This window comes from Telmatherina bonti, assembly GCF_933228915.1.
Source record: "Telmatherina bonti genome assembly, chromosome: 16".
Taxonomy (NCBI): Eukaryota; Metazoa; Chordata; class Actinopteri; order Atheriniformes; family Telmatherinidae; genus Telmatherina; species Telmatherina bonti.
Window position 1 is genome coordinate 22,472,351 of NC_136614.1, and position 7,939 is coordinate 22,480,289.

Genomic DNA, 7,939 nt, shown 5'->3' on the forward strand with positions numbered 1-7,939 from the left:
TACATACATGTTAGCAAAAGAAAAGCAGCAAGGATGTGTAAACATTTAACAAGCTGACTGAACTGTGAAGTCAGAGTGACAGCATTGTTGTAGACATTGTGTTTGGAAATTTGTAGATATCAAAGACTATATGACTGATTTTAGTGGAGACTGCAGTGGAGACTGCAGAAATGACCAGACTTTCTTTCTTCTCATCATTTATCCTCCACTCCTGCTGACACCTGGTGCCACATTGTTGGCAACACATTCCCAACAACACACAAAAGCTGCATCCTCTGTTTAGTTTAGGAGTCAGGTGACACAGCTGTTGAAGTAAAAAAAAATGTTTATGATTTCACATCTAAACAGTTTCATAAAACTTCAGAATATGTTTATTATGGCTTTACATTATTATTATTATTTTTTTTAAACTTATTTCCAAACAGCATTTTTATTTAGACCTGTTGAATACACTACATGTAAACTGCAGGAAAACTATTGAACTGAAGGTAGTGTGTTTTTGACAAAGAACATATTCAACATAACTGACATGAAATGGCATTTGAAATGACAATGTAGGCCCTACATCTGAAATAGACAGTTGTTAAGCTCTCATGCAAAGCTGTCGGGAGCACCCTGGAGCAATGTGCAGTTCCTTAATACCGTGTAATTACAGTGAGAGTGGAATGACTTTCAGGTCCCTTAAAGGGATTATCATTTGAACAGTTTCAGATTATTAATGTGTGTTACAGATGCCTTTTTTTAAAGTCCCATTTAACATCAATGTGACAACCAGTTTTACCAACAGCTCCTCTGTTGCAGTGCATGTCTCAGTGTCACAGTCTTCAATTTCACTTAAAAAAAACACAGATGTAAAGTCATATTTTTTATAAAATGAAAAATATATTAAGAAAATAAACAAAATTGACAATTGAGTTACAAGTAAAGAAAGCATGCGATTTGGCTTGAACAAGAACCAAATAACTACTGTTAAGTTTCGTAAGGTTTATGGCATTTGCATCTGCAACACCTTTAAGAGTATGTAGTTTTAATTTTTAACAACCACAGTGGGTTTGGGTAGTGGGTTTGTAGAGTCTGCATAATGTATAGGGAATGCTGACAGAATAATAGCAAAGTACAATTAATGTTTTTTCTAAAAATTAAAAAATATTGAAAAATATTCAGGTTATCATATAAGATAATATTAAATAAACTAATAGAGTGGTCATTGTTTGATAGGGAGATTTACTTCCCAGGCCCTTAAGTTATTTATAGGTCTTTGAGCAAAAAAATGTATTGTATCTATTATCCCTGATGCAACACATAACTGCGAGGACCAGGACATTCAGCCACACACACAAAAAGAGTCGTGAACAAAAACCAGTTTATTTGAAGATGAGGAATGAGAGATGAGGTTAAGGGACAGAGGATCAGTCCAGGAGAATGAGCAGCTGAGAGACTCCTGGTTCCAGAGACATGGTCAGGACGGAGGCAAGAGGTTGAGATAATGATAAGGTTAACCAGGACAATTGGCGACGCTTGGGGGTCCAAAAAGGCAAGGGTCTAGTAAATCTAAGAAACTAGAGAAGTCCATCGTGGGCAGAGGAAGAAGAGTAACCCACCCAGGGACGTGAAAAGGTGAGTCGGCAACTTGAGACTATCTCCTGAATGCTGCACAACAACTAGACACGATCTGCTGATAATCGGGTAGAGGGGAAGAGACTGGAGAGTGTTTAAGTAGGCTGGGAGTCATGACAAAATGGGCAAAAGAAACAGGTGGACTGAATAAGGCTGATGAGCATGGGGAACATGGAGGAGGCAATTAGGAAGATCCCGGTGGACTGACTTCCAACTGGTGAGTGCCATCAGTTCAGGGAAGAAAAACATGACACCTGACATATATATGGTGTAGACACAATAAGAAATGCTCCAAAAGTGAATGGATAAATTAAACATTTTAAAGAATTGCAGAAAGTTGTAATTGGTGCTATGCAAGTGTGGAACATTCACAGTTACTATGAAAAAAAAAAAAGTCATGTTTAAAATAATTAAATAAATAAAAACAAAAACCAGTTTGTGAGTTAGGTGATTTGATAGTATATTTATTCAGTTTCTTTAGTGTTTATTCCAAAGCATAAAAGCAAGGAAGCTGTTTGATTTGATTGTACAAAACACAAAACTGAGGCTGGTTGAGGTTTGTTTTATATGTTGCTCAATGTACTGTATGTCAGTGAGGTTAAAATACAATATGTTATTATCCCGGGCTTGTGTTTCCTGAAAGCCACCAAAACACTTGCTTGTACTAACACATTAACAATTTGATATTGTGACATCATGTGTCAACATGTGTCTTCACAGTTTCTGTTGACGTTCCTCAACTTCACAATAAGAATGTCTTTTGGACTGGAATAATGAAGATGTTGTCTGTTTCTTAGGTATTGATATTATCTTCTTTTTCCTGATCATAACAAGTGTATAACTGAATTATTACAACAATTATTAATAGATTCAAGTTAGTAATAGAGCATTGATTGACTACTTAATAACCTGTTCTGGTTTGACTTCATAAGAACAAAAGAACAAATACAACACAAAGGCACATTCATTCCATAATATGTTTTTGAACCATATTTGCAGTCTAGGATGTCAACATTCATCATTCCATTAAATCTCTGAAAAAACACACAGATCACAAAGGATAATTCTATTCTAAAACATGTTAATCACAGTCGATCAAAGGGCTTCATACTACTGCGGTGTGACAAATGTACTTATTAAGAGCTAATTAGGTTTAGATTAAGTTGATAAAAAGAAGTGAGAGTGAAGAATGTTCTTCTATTGTCATAAGAAGCAGAGGCCATGACTAATTATGTTTAAAGCCCCAAAATGTCACCACTTTTGATTATGACTGACAGTTGTAATACTTTCCAATTCTCATCATTTATACACATTTCTCTCTCTCTCTTTCTCTCTCTCTCATACACAAACACACACACACTTACTACAAACAAACTTGCTTTTTGTCTTTCAGGTTGTCTCCTATGAAGCTTCTGTGTTATCTGTGTTAACAGGCTTCAAGGCAACGAGTGAGGAACTGCTGTACATTTTAATGCAGCTTTCGTTGAGCTCAGTAATCAATTTTCACAGAGCACAGGCAGGAATGTTTTACACGTCTTGTGCATTATAAGTTGCAGGCTTCTTTCCTCAGGCACACGCTATAGTGAGACAAGGCAGAGTTTAAAATTTGTGTAAACTTACCAAAATATTAATTATGTTGCTATGAAAACTTGGAAAGGGGTTTGGGTATTTAAACGTCAAATATGTTGTAAAATAAACGTTTGATTATATTGAAAACTTTTCAGCATCACTGAACACATGTTCAACCAGAGTCACGCAGTCGTGGTGCATTCTTCTTTTGTTGTTTTACTGGAGCAAGCAAACAATTTGATAAATTGCACGACCTTTTGGTGACAATGATCTTTTACAATTATGAACTGATCAACACAACAAATTTGCATATTGCGGTTACAGTTGCATAAACTAGTCTATTGCTTATTATTTAAAGACTGTTTAATAAGTTATAATGATTTTGATATTAAGTACGCTTCCCTGCTTATTGTGCATAAACGTTTGTGAGACATGTCTGCACCATATCAATAATGAGTCAATGGAGATGATAACATGGGATGAGGTTAAAAAAGAACATCAGAGACAATTAAGTTTTAACCCTTTATGGCATTTATATGGTGTTTTACTAGCAATTTGTTGTCATTTCAACAAATAGTCAATTATATGGCTAAGCGCTTGCATGTTGCAGCTGAAGTGCACTGAGAACAATATCCAAATTTAAGCGTTGTACTTCTTAAGTAACCATTTGACCATCTTGCAAAGTTCTGCTGAATTTTTTGTAAATATTTTTGAGCAATCATGAAATATAAAAATAGCAGCTTTTTACCATTAGGAGTTTGATTTTTGCTCTGTGTCTACAGCGACTTTGCATGAAGGGCTTGAATACATAAATATCCATCCATAGTTTCTATCAGATTAACCAAAGGTTTTAAAACCTTTGGGTTTTTTTTTTCATTGAAGTGAGTGGTATAGCAGCAATTTCTGATATATCTTCTTAATCTTTGGAAAGATGTAACCTAGTGTTGCCCAGTCATCTCAAACTCTCAGAAAGAGACGCCCCTGAGTCACTGTCTTGTGGGGAAATCCACTTTAGAAATCTTTAACAGGCTTTCTTTTGTTTTCTTTGATAACTCAGTATCACATCTGAAAGTATAATTAATTCAAATAATAATTTAATTGAATAGTTGTTCTTGTAATGGAACTTTAAAAGCTATAGCTCTTTTTTTTTATTTTAATTTTTTGTTTTTATGCCAAAAGGAGGGCTAGGACCAACTTACCCCATTATTTTTCAGAATGGAGGGAACCTTCATCTCCAATCAAGTTTTTCTCTGAAAAATTGCTCTGAAGATTTTGTCAGTCTGGCAAAATAATTCATTTTACAGTGGCTATGCCAAATAAGCCTATTTAGAGACTTCTGCTACTGAAGTGCTGCAGCTGTGCAGTGTGGTAAAGTGCTCCCTTCTATAAATCTGCCCGCAGGAATTCATTATCTTGAAAGCAAGCGTGGCAAAGACCATGGGCAGGTGGTATGGGTAATTTCACATTCCTCCTGTGCCCCTGTGAGTAAAGATGCCACTTTGTGTTATCTTTCTGTAGAGGAAGAGCCCAACTGTCAGTACAGCTGAAATGGGCCAGTGTTGATTGCTATCCGATTAGATGAAGAGTCAAAGTCCACTGCAGTAATCTGTCTTCACTTCCTCACTAGAACACTGTACGTCTGCAACTTTGTCTAGCAGATATTTTACTTCACTTTTTAGATGTTTACTGATTTTACAGCTACAAGTATTCCCAAAGCTACAACAACAGTCAGGGACATAGGATGACTTGTATAATCAAATGTGAGCTTGTAGTCTTACACTAAAATCCCAGTGGAAAGGACACAGGCATCTGGAAACATGTGAAGTGATGTGAGCTATATTGATCTTTTGAGCTCAGTACACTGGGAGTTATCTAACTTTGGTGATTGCACATTAGCCAGAAAGCAGGTTCCACTGGTACATTGTAAACAAATTGTTGCAAAAGAAAGAGAAACCCAGCTTACCTGGCAGTGCAGGGTTCCATAGGTGTGGATATGTTTCAAGACTATTCAATAGTAAGTGTACTTCTAACAACTGCAGTAGCCTGCCATCATCGTTTGAAGCTAAATCTCAATAGACTCCTTGTCTATCACATATCTTTTGATAGTCGTGGTTGGTAGTACACTCACATATGTCTAAGCTTAGGTGCAGGCGTTGGAAGAATTTTGATGGAGGACCTAATACAGTTATCTGTATCTTTGTTTTCAGTCAGCTTGCAGATCGTATCTAATGTGAGAAAGTGTCCCTAATTCTCAAAAAAATCCAGCAAGAATTTAATAGACCCTAAAAGAGGAGCATCTTGCATCTCATCATAATAATCATTCTTTGATGAAGTTTAAATTCTTCTCTGATCAGCCACTACATCATGACCACTGACAGGTAAAGCGAGTAACCATGCTTACCTTGTTATAATACAATGTTCTGCTGTATTATTAGTAACACAGAGGTGCCCTTCTTTAGTCCTCCAGAACCGTAGTCCTGAAAGTGTTGAGAGTTACCCTGCTGCAACACACCTGACCCACATCAATGGATAATTAGCAGACTTGTGCAGAATTTGATGTCAGTCTGCTAAACAAGTCTGATATGAGTCACATGTTTTACAGCACAGAGACTCCCAACACTGGCCGGACTGCAGCTCTCGAAGACTAGAGTTGGCCACTCCTGGTCCAGAATCAAACTTATTCTCTCTCAGAGGGACATTGCAGCTTGGCTTAGGGTTAAGGGTTGTAAAACATACCACAGGACTTCAACACCTTTGAAACATAGACAACTAAGATGTTTAGCCTTAATGCACAGCACCGTGTTTGAAGAAATTTAGGCTAATTTCACAGCCACAAGACCTGGGCGTCTAATAATCACTGGGTTTATTAGCCATGAATGTTCTGTCTAACAGTGCATCCTAGAGTCAAATGAGACCATGTGTCTGATGGCTGAAGCTTAGCTGGAAATAAGTCAAGCAATAAGACAATGATCAAAAACACACACACACACACACACACACACACAAGCTATACTATAGAAAGACTGATACAAGAAAAAGAATCAATGTGTTATGATGATTCACCAAAAGTCCAGACCTTAAAATGTATTAGCTGGATCTTAAGAGAGCTCTGTTACCAAGGGAACCAATAGTACTTTGTGTTGATATTTATATATTCACTAAATACGGTTTATGAATGGTATTTTATTTGTTTGCAAGTTGCTGTAACTTTTAACTGGAAGTGCACATTCACCAGTCATCATCACCTCTTTCCCCTTCCACTTTACATGTTAACCAATCAGAAAACATGGTTTCATTTTCAGGAGAGGAGAACGTTGTCCCTCATTGTAAAGTAATGATAACTTGGAGTGAGGATGTGTAGAAAGATAATATAAGTAGAAATTATCAAAATACTTATGACATGTCTATAGGAAGATGTTGTAACTTTAGTTTAATAACAAGGAAACTAACCTGTCTACAAACATCTAATCATTTTTCTTATTTGTTTTTTTCCTTAAAGTTTGAATGCTCAGTGAAAACTCTTGGTTTGGCGTCTTGTTCTTGATGTGGAGATGTGCTTTTTGTCCATTTGCCCTTCAGCAAGTAACTGACATCTGACTGGTGAGGAGAAGGACCAGAGATTACTTTCCAATTTTCAGGCACAAGTCTTATCTTTACAATTTTAATCTTATATGGTTTGTTTATTCCAGACGTAAAAATAAATAATTTGTAGGAAAAAAAAATGTTTGAATATGAAAGAAACTGTCATAGCCTCTTTTTGTAATCTTGTTTCATGATTAAAATACTCTATTTATTTTCATTATTATTGTTTATACTTTTTAAACTAAAAATGTATTTTAAAATTAGATTTATTTTTTCTAAATTTAATGTTGTTTTAGATTCACATCAATATAAATTGGCCTGAATTTGACACCATACTTTTTAAGTCAAATGGTAAGATATAATTGAATATGAGGTGAGCCAAGTCATCTGGGCAGCAGCGACTGGGCTCTGTATTCATGTCTTGCCATATTCGCTTGGACACCCAGAGGATCTCAAGGTGCAAAAGCATTCTTATAGATTTCTCTCAGCTGTTCTGAAAGTTGTAACCTCAACAGATTTGAGTGTACCTCAGTGGCGCATCAGAGAGAAATGTGTACACACAGTCCATTACAGGTGGGAATTTGTTCACCGGCTTTCTCCATCACTCAGTCAGTCCATGAACCTGCAAACACTTTTTCACAAACTCACATTCTGCATTATCTCCAGCCGATGCAGGACTGGCACCATTAAAATCCACTCTGTCCAGGACATTTCTCCTTTCCATTGTTTATACTGCAGAAGAGAAGTGAGTGCTCTGAACAGACGTGGAATACCAACTATCTGCAGCTGAGGAGCCATTTCATCACCACGAATGAGAATCCAATTTAGGAATAATGCATTATTTATATTGTCTCTCATATGCAAACATCAATATAATTTTTGTATAGCTCTACAGTGCAAACAGTAGCAAGTGTTACTGATGGTACAATAAAGTTAAATGTTCTGTTGACAGCATTTTTATTTGTCTGCAATTGTATGTCTTGCAGAAATAAAAAATGCAAAACAAAGATGATTCATTAAAAGCTTATATATAAGAGAAAATAGGAAATAAAAACACTGCAATGATCAATGTCCATTAAACCCACAACAACAAAGTTGGCTAGAAGTGGAACTAGGGTCAGGCAGTGCGTGCTGTTAAAATGTAAAAGAATAAACTTTCAGCCATGTAATT